The following is an 18,141-nucleotide window of genomic DNA, read 5'->3' as shown; positions in this document are numbered from 1 at the left end:
ACGACAGTGGAAAAGCAAAGCTGAAAAGAAACATGTTATTTTAACCCATGGTTTTCACACACTTGCACGAACAGAAACATGTCTAACATACTCACCCAGTACGAATACCAAACAGCAGTGACTTGTGGAAAAGCTCATACACTACCTCTTCTGTTCACCTTTACCAAATTAATGCCTACTTGCTTCTGACGTGCCCAGATTTGGTGAAATAAAGTCTTCAGGAGAGACTTGCTCTCAGTAAAACAATGGGTCCACATCACCCACAGTAAATCCATGCCACGAATCCAAGAGCACACTCTCACCTAAAACTGCTGGTGCAGACTCTGCAATGTCTGTGACACAGACTCATAGAATGTTTGGGTTAGAAGGGACCTTAGAAATCACCCTGTTCTACCTGCTGCCATGGGGAGGGACATATTCCCCTCAACAGGCTGCTCCAAGCTCTGTCTAATCTGGTCTTGGATCCTTCCAGGGACTGATGCTCAAACCAACAGAGATTTGCAAAGAAACAGAGTCCACTCATTCTCCTTTTACCTGTAACCAGCAGTCTGAGAGTGAAGCTGACCTCAGACACCTTTACTTTTGTTGAAAACCCCTCAGACTGACTGAATATGATCCAAGCAGCAAGGTTACTCATGTTAACAGGGTTCTTTTCTGGGGATTATTTGTCACTTTGGTTCTTCACCAAAGTATTTTTGTTGCTTATCAAACCTGAACATCTTGATAAATCACCATGGCAGAAAGGAATTGGGATTCCAGACTTGGTCAAAATGCTGCTTGAATTTAAACTGCATGGGGTCAAAAAGAGCCAATGAAGTCTCCACAAATGCATCACAATTACTTGTTTTTCCATAGGCATGCACACAAAGAAAGACATTGCCTACTTCCAGACTTTTTGTCCAAAGCTGAAAAATAAACACTCTTGGCATCTGCTGGGGAATGGAGGGAGAATCTGCTCGTGTTCAGCCATGAACAGTCATGAGATTTCAGCAGGATTAATTTATATAGAAAAGAAGATCCCAACACAGTCAGTGAATTTAGCCAAGTGGAAGTGCTCTGCCCTAAATTATGAGGAAGGGAAAGGGCACAATTAAAAGGAATTGCAGCCATTGCTCAATGTCAGGGCACAGCAGAGAGATGACCCTTGGGGGCAGGAATTAAAAACAGGCAGAAAAACTTTTGGTCACCTTGGGAGAGTCTGCAACCTGCCAGGTGTGGAGAGGTCTCTTACTTGGTGAGCTCAGCATCTCAAAATCTCAGCAAGGTCAAATAATGTGCAGAAAATATCTTTCTTTCTAAAACAGAAGCTGGGAAAAAACTATGACACTGAAAAGGTTGTACTGATACCTAATCTGATAACTACCCAAAATGCCTTATGTTTGGGCTGCTGATTACAAACTGGCAGACTCTGAGGTTTTTAGGGGACTACTTCCAACTGGTCCCCTCTGCCTGTGACTCCCAATTGTCAAAGGTGTTTCACTCTTGCCCTGTTGCTACAATCCTTCAACAACTGGTCTGTAATCTATTAAAATAATTTTTTTTTCTCAGAAAGAAGTGATTAAACTGTATTTAAAGCAAGTGTATTAAAATGCTGTGTTAGAGACAGGAAAATGAGGCACAGGGACAGATCCCTTTGTCTAACCACAGAGTATCTTCCAGACACCCCACAGCATATGAGACAGGTTGGAACTACAAAAAGAACTAGAAAAGACTCACACATTTCCCAAAAGGCCACTGGATGCCTTGGGGTGGCTATAGCATAAACATACACTTGTGGTAAAGGAACTATATCCACATATGTCTCATTGGTGCTCAGCTTGTCCCACTGTCCACTGCAAAGCTGTTATGTCAAATAAAATAATCCAACCCTTCTTTAACCACAAGCCAAGGAAAAAAAACCTCCCATTTTTAGACCCTTCTTATGGGTCTAATGCCACCTGAGCTCATGGCAAACCATGGCCATATTCTCCTGCCCAAACAGAAGTATCACCAGTTTTATTTGACAGAGAGACATCACAAGATGTTGCCCATAACCACCTGGAAAATCAAGAGTACAAAGGAAATATGAACCCAAAACTTCAGAGTTTTTTTGTTTTCCTCTGACAAGAATGAAGGGGCTCAATTCCCTAAGAAAACCCAAATGAAAGCAATGCACTGATAAATAATCCCACCTCCTTTTCCAGCTGCAGATTCACCTCTCTTAATGTGCTTTGGATGAATGAGCTACTACCTCCACCTTATTTTAGGAAATCTCCTTATGAGCAGATGATTAATTTGCAGATAGGTGTCTAACATTAGGCAGCTAAGTTGAAAGGCAAAAGGAAAAAAAAAAAAGCATATGGACAACATTTGCAGCCAGTCGCAACTCTGTTCCAGAGCAGATGGAGGCCTTGTCATTCAGGGGTTTCCTCACATACACCAAGCAGTTCAGTGGGGATAGGGAAAGGGGCTTCTGTTTGGATGCTTCTGTCTGGAACCAGATTAGAGGAAAGCGTGCTTTTCCACAGCACACGCCTTGTGTTACATTAAACATGCATGTGCAACTTCAGCTTTTATTCAGCGATCTGAAACAGAGCCCTACAGGGTGCTAAGGGTTAGTGAGTTTTTGTTTGTTTATCTCTATGTTATTTTACAGTTTCTAGTGCCCAAGGAGTTCGTTAAGAAATTAAAACACCTCGCTGGGGCTATCCTGCTGTGCTTGTTGCCTCCTAATATTTCCCTCCTTTCTTCATCCAGCAGTGCTTGATGCTCACAGGGGAGAGAGAGAACACCAAGAAGAGAGCAGCCTCATCTGACTGGGTGTAGATGTTTGGTCTTAATTCATTAAGAAGAATTTCTGCTTTTCCTGGTTTTTTGATAACATGAGATGCTATTGTTTAGAAGCAGGTAGGCACAAGGTTTTTCAACAGGGAAGATTGCTTTGCCTTCTGCTGACTCACATCCACTGCCAGGCATCACCCTTCCCAAGGCAAAAGAGCAAGAAGGCTCCTTGACATATGTCCTATTATCCACCTCTTACAGGGAATCTGGCTGGCCTCACCCACCTCCTTGCACCATGGGCTCCAGCAGTTGGCCAAAGTTTGCAGAAAAATTAAAAAAAAACCCCATAATAATAGTAACAGGCTTAATTATCTCAGCTGCACGGGTGACAGGAGCTGAGCAGTTGCCAGTTTTAACAGCCTGTGGTCGAGAAAAACTGAACTGCATCACCCAGAAGTCAAATGAGGGTCGGTCACAACTCGTTTCACGCCAGCAGCTCCAGGGGAGGCACAGGGCACACACAAATCACTGCGGCGTTGCCCAGAGCCATCCCGTGTGGAGCTGCCAGCCCCACTTAAAGGAGTCAGACACGAGGCACATGGCACCAGCCGGCCTCCAGGGAGCTGCCAGGCTCTGTGCTCTGGAGTTGCTGGCTGGGATTAACAGTAGGATCCTCTCTTCCAAGTCTGTGGCTGGAAAGCTCAGCTCCAGAGGTGGGCTTGGCTTAGCACTGTGCCACGCACCTTGCAGAAGCTGACAGGTCCAGCTGGGCTCTAACCTGCTTGATTTTCATTAGCCTTTCTCTTTTTTGAGTAACAGCAATTGAAAATACTGGATGCAGCTTTTTCCCTAGGGAGCTGGCACAACCACTCAGAGGGTGGTCAGGCACTGGAACCACCCCAGAGAAGGCCTCAAGTCTGACAGAGTCCAAAAAGCATTTGGACAAGGTTCTTAGGCACACAGTGTGATCCTTGGGGCTGTCCTGTGCAGGGCCAGGACTTGGACTCGATGATCCTTGTGAGTCCCTTCCAACGTGGTATGTCATTCTTTGAGTCTATGTATAGTACCACAACAGCAAACTCTAAAAATCCCCCTGGCTGCATAAACACCATTAGGAAGAACAACACATTCAGTGTTTGTTATGTTTTTTTTGCTGCTCTGTCAGGGTGATCCACACATTTTGAAGAACCAGTACCCAAGTGCCTACAGTGGAAGAGTGGGAGAGAAGGGGGGAAAGGAAGGGAAACAAGAACTGAATCCAAGGTGGAGGCAAGCAGCAGTACAACAGACAGCTGGTGTTTGGGTGGTGGTAAATCACCCTGAAATGAGCCTCTTCCCTCAGCTCAATGAGGCCTAAACAACAAAGGAAGGCACAGCTTGCAGCCGGACAGCCTGCTAGCCAACCACAGACACACATGACAGCTTCATTCAGGAGCCCGGAGTCAATACAAAAGCTCCGAAATCAATCCGACATCCTGCGACCTCAAACAATGCGCCAAATCTTCTCAGAATTGGAGCCCCAAATGAGGGGGAGCAGCATTCAAGGGAGATCAAAACGCAGGGCTGGCATTGAAAGGGACTAAAAAGGAGAAGAATGTTCCCAGTTTATTAATGGTGAGGTCTGGCCGGCTGCATCCCAGCCACCATAGGTTACGTTCATTAAAGGGCAGCGCTTTGCACGCATTATGCAGAGTGCCTGGAGAGTATGTGTTGTGTGCGTGTGTCCGCCAGCGTGCCCCTCACTTGCTAGAGATCAGGATGTGCCTTTCTGCTTAGCACTGTTGTCTCCATCAGAAATTCCTCCTGTGTGAACTGCAAACGGGGTTTTTTCCCACTTGAGCGACTGTATGGGCACAGACGCACACACGTACACTCTCTCTCTCTCATCCCTGAGCCTGAAAAGCATAAAGGAACTCAGACAGACTCTTTCCAACTTAAAAAAAAAAAAAAAAAAAAAAAAAAAGGGGAAAAAAAAGACAACATTTCACATCCCCTTCCCTCCTGGCCATACTTTCAGCTCATACACACAAAATCTATTACAAAAGACCAAAGCATTATGTGATTGCCACTACTGCTGATGGAGTTGATTGCTCCATAAACCCCACTCCTAACATGCCATAAAAGACCTGGTCCCACAGCACAACAAATCCACAAAGGAGGGCAAAGGAAAAAAAAGAAAATCTGCTCAGTCCCTGGAGTTGTCCCCTCCGGGCAGGATTGCCCCTGCTGGGGTAGTTTCACTTGCAGAATCTGTCTTGCAGCACTACACAAAAATTGCACCCTTCCCCCTTCAGCAACAAAAAGACCAAGCAAATCCTTTTTATCAGCTTCCCTTTGAAGGCAGGTGGAAAAGTATAATATAGACATACACAGGGAAAAAAAAAATGCCATTTGCAAAAGTACTGTTTGGATTTGCCTGTCCTAATTATCTTTTTTTCAGCTGCCACATTTAAAAGAATAAGACCTTGAAAATTTTCTCCTTCTCAGATGCTTAGCCCAAGATGAAGGGCTTGCTAGAGGAGGTCAGGCTTGAAAAATATTTCTCTTTTTGTGCTGAAATGTAAGCAGATGAAGAGAAATGACTGAAATTTTCAAAGATATCTATGGGTCTTGATGCACATTTCCCATGAGTTTTTACTGAAGACATGTCAAAGCCTAATCACCTGTGCTTTTCTTGTGTCACACTGATCTGACATTCAGAACAGACATGGCTGAGGAAATGAGCAAGCTTTCTCGAATTTGGAGAACCTTAGACAAACAGAAACTGAAAACATTAAGTGTTCCATAGGATGCAGCAAGTCCCATATATTTTATCTCAAAATTAGGGGGAAAAAAAACTAGAAAAATTGTGCAGGCTCCATCCCTGGAAGTGTTCAAGGCCAGATTGGATGGGGCTGTGAGCAACCCGGTCTAGTGGAAGGTGCCCCTGGCCCATAGCAGGACGTTGAAACCAGATGATCTTTAAGGTCCCTTCCAACCCAAATTGTTCTATGATTTTATTAAATCAATGTTAAGGGTCCACAAAATATCTTTATGCCTATTCACACTTATTCACACTCTCACAAGACTACACTGTTATTGTGACCCCACTGGAGTCTTTGAAGACCACAAGTATGACCTCTGTCTCCTCCTTTGAGAAGAGATCTCAAATTTTACTCTGTGGCAATGTCATACAGATGCCAGAGGGCAACCAGGCAAAGACAAATGTAGCAGATGCAAACAAACAGCTTTTTTGAGGTAGGATGGAAGGTCACCTCTAAGGGCAGGACAGGATGGGGTGATGTCCAAACCCAGGCAAGAAGACTGGAGCAGTCCTCACCTGGTTTACCAACAGTAAGTCAAAAAACCTCTCCAGCAGCATTTGTAGAGGAAAACTACATCCAGTGTGGGTGAGTGCCCAAATATGTGCTAGATGAATGCCAGGAAATTATGGAGGCTGCAACAATTACTAGCATTGAAGATGAAACAGAGTCTGCAGGGATCAAAAGCAAAAAAGATTCAAAATTAGGGTTTTTTGTGAGGGTAAAAAAACGGAAACTTTTTTTTTAGATAACTAGTGAGTCTAAATGTACAGTTTTCAAATTCAGGAGAACTGAGCTCTTATTTGGATGAACTGCCTTTTTTGTTTTGTTTTGTTTTATCTTGCCTGCTTTAAACTCTGCTATTTAAATAATTTAACAATCTATCTTAAATATTTCACCAATAAATCAGAGGCTTGTGTTTCTATTTCATGTTAAAACTAATCAGTGGAGGAATGCCTGAGCTGTAAGTTAAAATTCTGCTCCACCAAGCCAGTGATGCATAATCATTTCTCTGCAGAATCTCTAGTGAATAAAAACTTCTCTGCAGAATTAAAGCCATATAAAAAGTTCTTTGTGCAGGCTTAGAGCGCAACTGCTGCCCAGGATCATCTGCATCCTACCAACAGAATCAGGATTTCCAGAGCTAATTGGTTTGTAGAGTTTTCCCACCCTGGCAAGCACAAGCACGGAGCTCACAGCTGAATCTCAGGCATGGGCATATTGAGATGGAGTCCCACCCACCAGTAGGATGCTGATAATATGGACAGAGCTCCAAATGGTCCATTTGTGTGATGATTGTATTGGGATTTCATGCTTGTTCCCATCAAAGAGGAGCAAACAGAACATAATTATGATGTTGTTGGCCAAAATGGGTGTTTTTAAGAAAACCTCTAGAATTAAGGTGTTGAGAACATGTACCATGGAACACCAAAACCACTAAGCACCAGCAGGAGTAAGACTTCTCAAGTTCATAAATTGTGTAGGCATTTTAAACTACATTTCAATGAAGCTGAGATTCAAAAGCAACACATTTACAATAAGTAAGAAAATACACCTACCTCTCCTCACTCTCTACCAAAGTCTGAGTACTTCAAAACAAAGACAGGAAGTCTCACATATCTATAATTTAGTGCAATTCCCTCTAATTTTCTTCCTAAATCTTTTAGGACACATTTAAGGGAAGAGTCCCTTTGGTCATAGTCAACAAAATCCAAAATGCATGAACGATGAGAATAGATAGCCAGAAACTGATAGCTTGCACATTGAATCCAAAAAGTAAATTGAGACAGCGAAAAAAGAAGGCCAAAACAGAACTGAAGGGGAAAGGGGAATCACTGTCAACTACATTGTTATTAAGCTGCCTTTAATTTTGTTTTGTGTCAACTTTTTGTTTTGTTTCAAAACTTAAAAAGTTATGCCTTTTGCTTCAAAGGACTATTTAGTGGGTGATCTCACTTTGATGCCCATAGGAGCAAAACATACACAGTCCTATTTGCAAAAGAAAAAAATCATCTAGGCAGCACGACTCCTGCAGCTGGGCAAAAAACCCTCCACATCCCAGGTCCTAAACCTGGCTGGAGCTTGCCTGGGACAGGGGGAGTGAGATGGAAATCGGAGACATGTCCTCCTCCTCCTCCTCCTCCTTGTTTGAGGCAGACATTCCCATCTCTCCTTCCCATGTGCAGCCAACAAGACTTCCTGCACCAACTGACTCGGAAACAGCTAATTTACTGCTTTGTGTCAGGAATGCAGCCAAGGTTTCAGTCCCCTGTGCCCTGGACTCCTCTCAGCTGGGCTGCTTCATCTCAAAAAGGGTCTTCCCTTCCTCCTGCCCCTCCCCTGCAACACACACTCCTCCTCCTCTTCTGCTTTTGTAACTTATCTCCCTGCAAGCCACTTCCCAACAGGAGCTGAAATTAAACAGGCTGCCCATATGCCATGGCTCACTTGTTGTCTGTTCCTCTCACTGCCATCTGGCCTATTTGCTCAGCCAAAGAGAAAAACAAAAATAGTGAAAAAAAGAAAAATGAAAAAAGAAGAAAATAAAATAAAATACAAGAAAAAGGGTTGGGGGGGGATAAGGAAAAGAAAAAAGATAAATCCAGACACAATGAAGACGGTGAGGGAGGTGATGATGCTGTCTCTCACATCTGCTCCTTGGCCAGGCTCCCAGATAGATCAGTAATGGAGAGCAGTAGAACCAGTGACAATTAACCCAAACATAGTCCTGTTTATTTAACCTGTTCACAGAGATCAACCCATGTGCTGCTCTCCTGGCAAGGAGGCACCACACTCCAGCAAGGAGATTCCCACTGAGAGCCATCAAGCCAGAGGAGGAAAAGGGAGATCCTCATCTCCTGAACTGGGCTGGCAGACTCTTCAGGACATGAGGACTGTGATGCTGGGCTAAGATTTTCTTTAACTCTCCAAGTCACCTTATTTTCTCCTATAGTAGCACAGGCTAGAGCAAGGGGAGGTGGGACTATGGGGGGGGGGGGAATTTGCATTGGATTTTGATGCACCTTAACTTCCCAAGCTCCTGACCCTGCAAAACCAGAGGAAAATAAAGAAAGTGGCAATAAAGAAATAAGAAAAGAAAAAAAAAAAGTTTTCCTAAAATACACCATTATTTCCACACTGCATCTTTAAAAAAAATCGTGCCTGGAAAGTGCAGACAGCAGGGATTTTTGTTTTTTAACTTTTTGAAAAGGGAAAAAGGAAAGAGGATGGCTCAATGAACTGCATGGCTTGCCATCAAAAAACATTGTGGCAGGGTGGGAGTAAGTCTGTGGGCAAAACAGAAGTTATGTTTGTTTTTCAAGCTGAAATGAAAACTTCAAGGTTAAAAAAAAAAAAAATAGATTAGCCTGAGAAATAGTTTTCTAAACCAGACAACTACAAAGCTGTTTAAACAGCAGAGTGAAAAGGGGAGTAAGAAAACTACTTTTTCAACACTTTTTACTGATTTTTGTTTTTCTCTTTTTTTTTATCTTTCAGTGAGATGTTACATACCTGTGAAGATGGGTGCCAAAAGCCATACGGTTGGTTCCTCTGGAGGCAAACCCTACTGAGCCATGAGATGCTGATAATTACCACCAGAGCTGCATGAGATCATGCAGGGGAATCCCCTGCAGGGAGAGGTGGCTGGGGAGGAAGAGCAGACCTCCCCTTTCCAGGGGTTGTGTTTGGGCACAGATGCTGCCCAGAGGGAAAGGTGTTGCGCAGACTGCTAGGGAAGGAGTGCTTGGATTAGCCATGCACCTACATCTGAGTCCTTCCCAAACACAGAGCAGAGGAGACAATCCTCCTGAAGGCAGTACCTTCTGATTCAAGGTTGTGTTTTTCCACTGCAGCCTGATCCAACAACAGAACAAAACTGAAGAAATTGAATGCTTTCACTCATGATCATTCCTCTACTTGCAAGCACTGATCTTCATGATCCTTGTCTGTCTTAGGATCCCCATTTATCCACACCTGCATTTGTACGTGTAGGGAAGCAACATGCAGAGTGTGGCGAGGGTTGCTCCAAAGGAAAGGTTGCACTGAGTTTTTCAGCTGTTGGTATTGTGATCCCTAATAAAGAATCAGAAAATCATAGAATGTTCTGGGTTGGAAGGGACCAACCACAATGATCATCAAGTCCAACTCCTGGACCTTCACAGAACAACCACAAGATTGACCCCAAGATTGACCCAATGTGCCTGTTACTACAGAACGACTCTTTGCCCACCCAAACAGCCCACTTGCAGTCCTCAGAAAGGAGGAAGTGCTTTGTGAATGCAAAATACTTTGTAACAGGGGAAACAGAAACCAGTAGTTCACGTAAAACTGAAACACGGCAGCATTTCCATCTTTAACACTTGCTGCAGTCACCCTGCAGAGGGGTCTCCATATTTGGGAAACTATAAAAACAGGAACAGCCAGGGAGAAGTCCTGTGTGAGGTGACAAATTTCACCACAGGTTTTGGCTGACATCACCAGCCCATCCTCGCTCCACTGTTGTAGTTTGTGATCTCACCGTGAAGCACCTCTGTGGAGTCATCCCCTCCTATCTCACTGCAGCTCATCCATTATCCTCTGCCTAATTACTTCCACAGCGCTGCTGCAACAGAGATATTTCCTACAGCTGAACATTTTTATTCCCAAGAGCTGGCACCTGCCAGGTCAAGTTTCTCAGTCTTTACATTTGCTGTTACTATTGCGGGAAGGTGTTCCAGAGAACAGAAAAGCACACCAAGATGGCAATCAATCTGATTCCTCCATTTGGATATTCCTTTAAACAAAAAAGGACTTGCTAAATGTCATATTATATTATTCTACAGAAATAGGGTGGAAGGAAAGAGGAATTGTGCTGACTACAATCTGTCCAACACTCCATTAAATCGGAATTCTCTCATTAAGGATAACAATGAACTGCAATAAAATCAATGGGAAGGCGGTGCAGCATGGAAAACTGGGAAGGGGAAGGTTATTTTTTCTTGAACTTTCATTTTGAGATGCAGGAGCTGCGAGCAATCAACACTGAGCTAATAGCATCCAAGTTGACTCCTGAACACTGCACCCCTTTGAGGTCACAGTTTTCCACAAAAACAGCTAATTCAGCCTGTGAAGGGAATGAGGATTCTGGGCATTTTTTAGCCCACAGGGAAAGCCCCAGAAGATCCTCTAATGTGCTCACTAACAGGATGCCACTTGTGGCAGGTACCAACTTTCACCTCTCTAACTGGAGCTTCTGAGCATAAAACCATCCCAGAAGCACATAATTTCACATTTACACTCTGTAGCAAGGTTTCAAAATACTCTGCATCTGTATGTTGTAATAAGGGAAGATGTTGTCCTCTCATGACTATTGGCGTGACACTAAGAAATTTTGGGGTCCTTGACTTGCCTTCCCTCTGAGACTTTTTTGTATTTAACAATCACTTTCACTGTCTCTGATTCCTTCCCTTCTCCCATGTTTAATGGCAACAAATCTTTTCATTATAGGAGGGCCTGAGAGTAGTTTTTTAAACAAATAGTAGGTTCATCTCTAGACTACCATACCTGAGTTTTCAGCTGTGACTCTATCTATACAACAGAACTGAACACCTTCAAAGCTCTCCCATCCAAATATTGGATTAATACAGGCTTATGGAATCCATCTAGACCTAGATAATTCCCCTCCAGCAGCTACAAGACCACTGGTAGTGAAATTTAAGGGACTGTGTTTGCTGATCTTGGCCTCACAAGGACCAAAGGACAATTGTCACCTTTAAAGAGGAACTCCCACAGTGCCATATCATGCCCAAACGTGGGCAAAAGGAGCAACACACTCAGGGACTACTTCTGGGACAAGCTGCCACTCACTGGCTAAGGAAGCCAAACCACATCATCTGTATGAAGGATCAAAGATATCAGAGGGGTCTGAAGCCTCCTTGGTGACCCGTGACAGGACGCAAGAGGATCAAATGAAATTGTGTCAGGGGAGGTTTAGGTTGTATATCAGGAAAGGTTCTTCCCCCAGAGGGTGGTTGGGCACTGGAACAGGCTCCACAGGGCAGTGGTCACCAGCCTGGCAGAGTTCAGGAAGTATTTAGAAAATGCTCTCAGGCATGGTGTGATTTTTGGGGGTGTTCTATGCAATGCCAGGAGCTGGACTCAATGATCCTTGTGGATCCCTCCCATTTCAGGATATTCTATGATTCTATGAAGACCTGAGTCCCTTTATCCTGACAGTCCCACATCTCCCTGCCACAAAGCCTATGGGTGTTAGTACAAGGCTGCCAGGCTTATCTTAATGAGTGGATCTTGTCAGATTCTCGCTTTTAGGGGTGCTTTAAGGCCATCTGCCACCCCCAACTTCCCGTATCAGCTGTCTCAGCATCTCTCTTGGAAGTTCAAAAAAAACCCAAGGCTCTGAGTCACAGTGGGCCACAAAGCAACTGTGTAAGACTGGACCTGAACCCATGCCTTTGTGCTGCTGCTAGAGCTGGATCTAAAACTACAGGAAACAGCATGGTCACATGCAAATCAGCGGCAAGCATGGAGAGATAGCCAGCTGCTGTCCAGGCAGCCTACTCTGCCTCAGAGGAGACAAAACACAACCCAAACCTCCTTAATTCCTAGCAGAGGCTGGGGACAGCCCAGGCAGAGAAGCAGAGTGCTGGCAGACAGGGCTCTAGCCTCCGCCCTGGCCTGCCTGCAGCTTCAAAGGCCTAAATCAAAGCAGCAGGAGGAACTCAAATGCCTAGAAATGTTCAGTTTTGACTTGTTTTAGCAATGGTGTCAGTGAATAAATAAATAAATAAATAAATCAACAAATAAATAAATAAATAAATAAATACCCAAATGACCTCTCTTATCTAGCCAAATGTGGCCAAAACCAGCATGTTTGTTTTCATTTAAATTCCCTAAAAGCAATTTAGGGTTTTCTGAGAATGCCTGCAGTCCCAAAAACCACTCCAATTTCCATGCATTTTTATTCTTTGACAGAAAAATTTTTAGGGAGGGCAAGGTCTGCTTTGCTTTCATTCAAAGTCTGAGAGACATCTTTCCAACCAAACTTATCAAATTTATCAGCTTCCACTGTTACTTCACCATCTTTCCAACATTTGATGTTCACTTTCACCCAAGCTTGGTGGTTGTATTTTCTTGAGGTGTTAGAAGCAAAATCAGTGGGGGAAGGATGAAGTATATTTGTAGTTCCTAAAATATTCCAAACAAGCAAAGTGTCTTTTAGGAAGCATGGATGATCTGAGCTTCTTTTCTGGTTGTAAAATGTTACAACAACAGGGCAAACAACTGAACAATGACATCAAGATATTGATAGTCCTTACTGCAAAATACCATCCCTCCCTTTAGCCCCAGATGTTAGGAGCTGCATTGCTTTGAACTGTTATTACCCATTCCTCCCACCCAATCCTCTGAGAAGATAAAAATCAAGGTCTGGGTTGCTGAGTCAGATTACAAACACCCAAATAAGACATTTACTCAGACACAGTTGTTTTTGGTCCCTGCTTGACTGAAACTCTGTGTCATGGGGCTTGTAGGAGGCTCCTTTACTTTCTTTCAGAGAAACGAGTTGCTGGGAACTAAAAGCCACACACAGTGAGGGAAAAAAAAAATCAAGAAATACATTTATTTTTTGAAGAAGGCAAATTTCTAAACTTGTGGTCAGAAGCTGGTTCTTCTTGATATAAAATCCTGAGCAACTGAGTAGACAGCCGTGTAGAAATATAACAGCCTGAAAGATAAAGCACTGGCCTGGAAATTGTGAAAGGTAAGTTTTTTGGAACAGCAATGCCATATATGAGTAACATGTGGCAATTTGGGTTACAGCTGTGAGCCTCAGTTTCCCCTGAAAATTGATAACCAAAGTGGTCTGGCAGTGCCTACAGAAAAAAAAAGAAAAAACTGAAAAAAGAAAAAACCCACAAAAAAAACCCCAAAAAACAAGCCAAATCAAACCAAACCAAACAAACAGCACAATAAAAAAAACAAAACAACAACAAAAAAACACATCTCCATAGTAAGAGGCTGGTATTATGGGAATTATTTTAGAAATCAGAACTTTTGAAGTGACCAGAATCATCAGTCCCCTGAGAGATCCTCTTCTCTTTTTGCTGCATGAAAAAGTACAATTTCCCACTCTGGGGTGAGCTCAACCTTCAGGTCATTACAACTGAAGACACCCTGGCAAAGTTTAGATTTCCAATTCTCTTGGGCTTCTTCAAGTCTCTTTTTTTGTTTCAGTTTATATTTCCTGTCTTGCTGCCCTTTCATTTTCAGATTTAAACAAAAAACCAAAAGCAGCACTGACTCAAGATCTTTTTGTGTTTCTCTCATTTTGACTAGAAACCAGAACAGACCAAATAAAATGAATGGTATCACTCTGGGGTTCAAAGTGCTTTGTAGATTTAATTCTTTTCTCACAGAGGATGGCGTGAGCTGTCATATCCTTTATTCGAAGGGAGAGAGATCAAAACAGAGGAAGTTTACTTTCATTTTAAGCACAAAACCTATGTTTCCAATTCCTTGGCTTGCATGCTGGATACACCTGGGTTTTGAGGTCCAAAACTCTTTGGATTAAGAACTTCAAACCTTCATGTGAACATGAAGTGGCACATGTACTAAAAATATTCATGGTTAAATAAAACCAAACCTCCCTTGCTCAACTCAGAAGGCATAAATGGAGGTGAACAGGGGCTCGTGGCTGAGAACTATGGTCCTTGCTGCAAGACACTGTTTTGTTGGAAGACATAGTTTTGTGTGTGTCTCAGATGGGCTGGCCTCTTAACATCCCAAAAACAAATAAACAATAACAAGTTTTTAACTGAATTTGATTGACTTCTCATCCTCTTGTTTGGGTTTTTTTTTTTTCTTTTTTCTTTTTTTTCTTTTTTTTCCTGGCAGGGTTACAAATGAAGGATCAGCTCTTTAGAGACTGCAGCTAAAGCTGTTAAATCTCCCTTGCTCCCTCACTGTGAGCAGTGTAGAGGATGAGTGCTCACATCTTTCTCCTAATTTCAGCACCTGGGAATTATTTCCCTTATCCTGCAATTTTGACCTTTTTTCCTTTCAGTGCCACTTGCACTTAGAAAGCAAAAATCCAGTCCCAGGGGAATATATGGGATGTTTTACATCCCAGAACAACACTTCAACACTTTGTTTTGGGACTGCAAAAGGAGGCAAGACAATCACCTGCTTGAGTGAGCTCTTTGGACGAGGCAAACAAGTGTCACTTTGTTCTCCCCTGTGCAACCCAGGCACAGACTGAGGGGGGTAAGGGAAGGTCAAGACAGACTCATGATTTAAAGGCAGGAGGATGATTTGATGACTGAATGAGTCAGGGGCTTCACTTTCAGCTCATGCTGACACAGAGCATTATGCAGAGGGAGGCACAGAAGCATGGAATCTTTTAGGTTGGAGAATACTCAAAGATCATGGAGTCCAACCATTCCCTCAGCTCTGCCAAGGCCCACTGACCCATGTCCCCAAGTGCCACATCCATGAGGCTTTTAAACCCTCATGAGGTGGTGATATAGCCCTTTGGTGATGAAAGTTTTTAATATTCAATCTAAACCTCCCCTGGCACAGTTGGAGGCTGTTTCCTCTCATCCTGCCCCTGTTCTCTGGGAGCAGAGCCTGACCCCTGGCTGTCCCCCCCTGTCAGGGAGTTGTGCAGAGCCAGAAGGTACTCCCCTAGCCTCCTTTGCTCCAGGCTGAGACCCCCCAGCTTCCTCAGCTGCTCCTGGGGCTCCAGCCCCATCTCCAGCTCCATTCCCTTCCCTGGACACACTCTCTGTTAGTGCCTCAGTTTCCCTATTGAAAGGTGTTTACTGTGCTCCTTGATTCCCATCACAGGCCTCCTGAAACAAGGCAAAAATCTGCAGTGCTGAGCAACCAACACACCAGCTGCTTCATAGCCACTGGCAGGAAAAGAATCAACCCTTGCCTTGCTCCAGCATCAGGAATATTGCCCCAACCCTGTGAACTGCTTTCCAGGAGCGACTGTGGTGCAAGGCCAGTAGAATGGAACACTGGCAGCCCTCAGCATGCCTCACTAGAAGATGATCCACAAAGCCAGGCAAGTTTTCCTTCCTTTTGCTCAACAATAAAGTTTTGGAGCTGTTGATAAATACTGAGGCCTTAACCAAGCTCATATTGACTATTAGGAATCTCTTGAATGCCTCTTGGGCATCTTTAAGGAGCACATGAGATTCCAAGAGCCCAAATGCAACACAACTTGCTGGCCACAAACTGGGTACACTCCTGCCAAAACTTTCCTCTGCTGCAGTTATGGCATGCTTCAGAAAACATTTTATAAGTCAGCCTCCCAGCTTTATGACAAGAGCATTTAGAAGGGAACATAAACTTTGCTGACCCTCATGCTGCTTTTTGGCTTGAGGAACTGTTTCTTTTTACATCTTTCTTCCCCTACTCCCCGACTCCTTAACTAAGACCATATTTCTAAGAAAGAAGGAAATTGCATTAATTGAAACCTTCTCAGTACATTATCAGCTTTTGAAGGAGCATTTAGGGAAGGGGAAAGCAGAAGGCTTAAGGCAGAGGGCATTTGCAGGATTAAATGACCCCTTGAAGGAAGATTTCAGGGTGTGAAAGGTGAGTGAACTGCTTTTGGTAACATCAACCTGGAATTTCCTCCTCACAAGTGCCACCAGAGCTTCCCACTAACATCCAAGAGCAAGCATGGCATGCCAGAGGGATGGCCCAAGGCAGAAATCAGTGCAGTCAACCTGTGCTGCACCAGAAAAACTCAATTTCTCTCTCTTCAGTTCCACAATGACTGTAACAGTCCTGTCCAGACACAAGACCACCACACATTACACAGCCTTGAAACACAGCTGAGAATTATCCGTGTTACAAGCAAATAAAATTGAGGGTTGAGTAGTTGTCATGTTTTATCAATATATCATCAAATCTCATTAATCTCCCATCCAGCAGATGAGAGATGGATCCTCACAACATCTGGATTTTTCATGGTAGCACCTTCATGCAATAAGCTAGACTTCCAAAGAAAGGTTTGATGGGGCTTGGAGCAACCTGATCAGGTGGAAATGTCCCTGACCATGGCAGGGGCTCAGAACAAGATGATCTTGAAGGCTCGTTCCCACTCAAACCTTTCTACTACATTCTATTCAATGAAAGAAAAACTTCTGTAGCTGCAAAAACAATAAGAATTGGTCAAATTCTGCTTTTGAGACATGTCAAGTTCAGAGGGGCAGCACTTTGGCTCTGCAGTTACACGGCAAAAATGACCAAGCAAAAGGTAAGCCTCAGACTCCAGAGATTTCTGCAAGAATAAACACAAAGCTTTTGGAAATGTTTAGTGGAAATAGTGTTTTTATTAAAGTCCTCCCATCCTTCCCTCCCTGGCTGGCTGACTTTCCCTGTCTTGATCTGCAGCCTGCCTGAATACCACCCAAAATATTTTCTCAATTAGGGGAGAAAACAGGAATTTGCCACTTGTCTGCCTCTATTCTGCTGCCTGTCAGCATTCAGCAAATATTTCAATCCTAGCCCTTTGCATGCTGCTAGCCCTGCTCATTTAACCTTTGGCCCTTCCTTAGGCTAATCCATCGGCCTTTACCTTCAAACCTTTACAGCCAGGGGCTGACTGCAGGATGGGCCAGCAGAGAGGGGAGGATGAAAGGAGTGTTGTGAGTGATAAGTGATGCCAGATTTCATCGCAGTTAAAGGGTGAGCAGGGAGGATGGAAATTTCTGACCATGGTCCTCAAAGAATTCAACTGCCAGCAGTTGAGATTTGTGCTTCCACATCCGGGGGATGTGAGGAAAATTAACAATTTTTAAGGGAAAAAAAAAGAAAAGGGGAAGGAAAACCTCCATCATCTCAGCTCCTCTTCATGTGGCTGGCAGCATCCTGAGGCAGGTACCTAATTGCCCGTGGAGCCTTTGCTCTGCTGCCTCACCCGCTCTCCTCCCCGCCACACGTGTTGCTGAGATTAGTAGCTAACAGTTCCGCTGTCAAAAGCGCATGTGATGAAAATAATGCCCAGAGCGCTGCCTGTCAGCCTCAGAAATGCCTGCTCAGCTTTGATGGTGGAGGACCCCAAAATCTCTGCCCACCTAGCCTCCCGCTCAGCCAAGCATCCACTGTGGCTCTCTAAGGGCCGTGCCCAGCCGCCTGCTCTATGAGAAATCGCTGACCCTTCCATCACATGGATGCTTTAATTGTTCACATTGGTATTTTGTTTCTCTCTACTGTAGACAGTTTGCTGTCAGTTATCTGTCCTTCATATGTAATTAATTGTCCTGTCTCCTGGCTCATTAGAAACAAGCTCCTCTCCTCCCCTTCCCCCTCTCCCCTGCCCAAGTCACAGTGTGTGTTATTTAGGTTAAATCATGTTTAAGTAACTACATAAATAGTAGGTCGAGTTTGCCTTTTGTCTAGGCTGAGACTGTTGCTTGGCTCCTTTCTCAAAGCGCCAGACCAGGAAAGCCCTTACCCCTGGAAGCCCTCGAAGGGAAATCCTCACTGGGCAGAGCAGCCGTGCCATCCCAGGAGCAGGGGAAGCTCCTCTGAGCAGAAGGCTCATCCAGTAGGTAACAAAAAGGCA

The 18,141-nt window shown here is 43.9% G+C and overlaps 1 protein-coding gene across 4 annotated transcripts in view; it reads right to left on the bottom strand.

The window, feature by feature from the left end:
- The window catches only part of SETBP1 (SET binding protein 1), a 267,689-nt gene that overhangs the window by 216,276 nt on the left and 33,272 nt on the right, over positions 1-18,141 (bottom strand). The window lies entirely within an intron of this gene.

This window comes from Haemorhous mexicanus, chromosome Z, assembly GCF_027477595.1.
Source record: "Haemorhous mexicanus isolate bHaeMex1 chromosome Z, bHaeMex1.pri, whole genome shotgun sequence".
Lineage (NCBI taxonomy): Eukaryota > Metazoa > Chordata > Aves > Passeriformes > Fringillidae > Haemorhous > Haemorhous mexicanus.
Note: the sequence above shows the minus strand (reverse complement) of the source record. Positions and strands in the feature narration are given on the sequence as shown.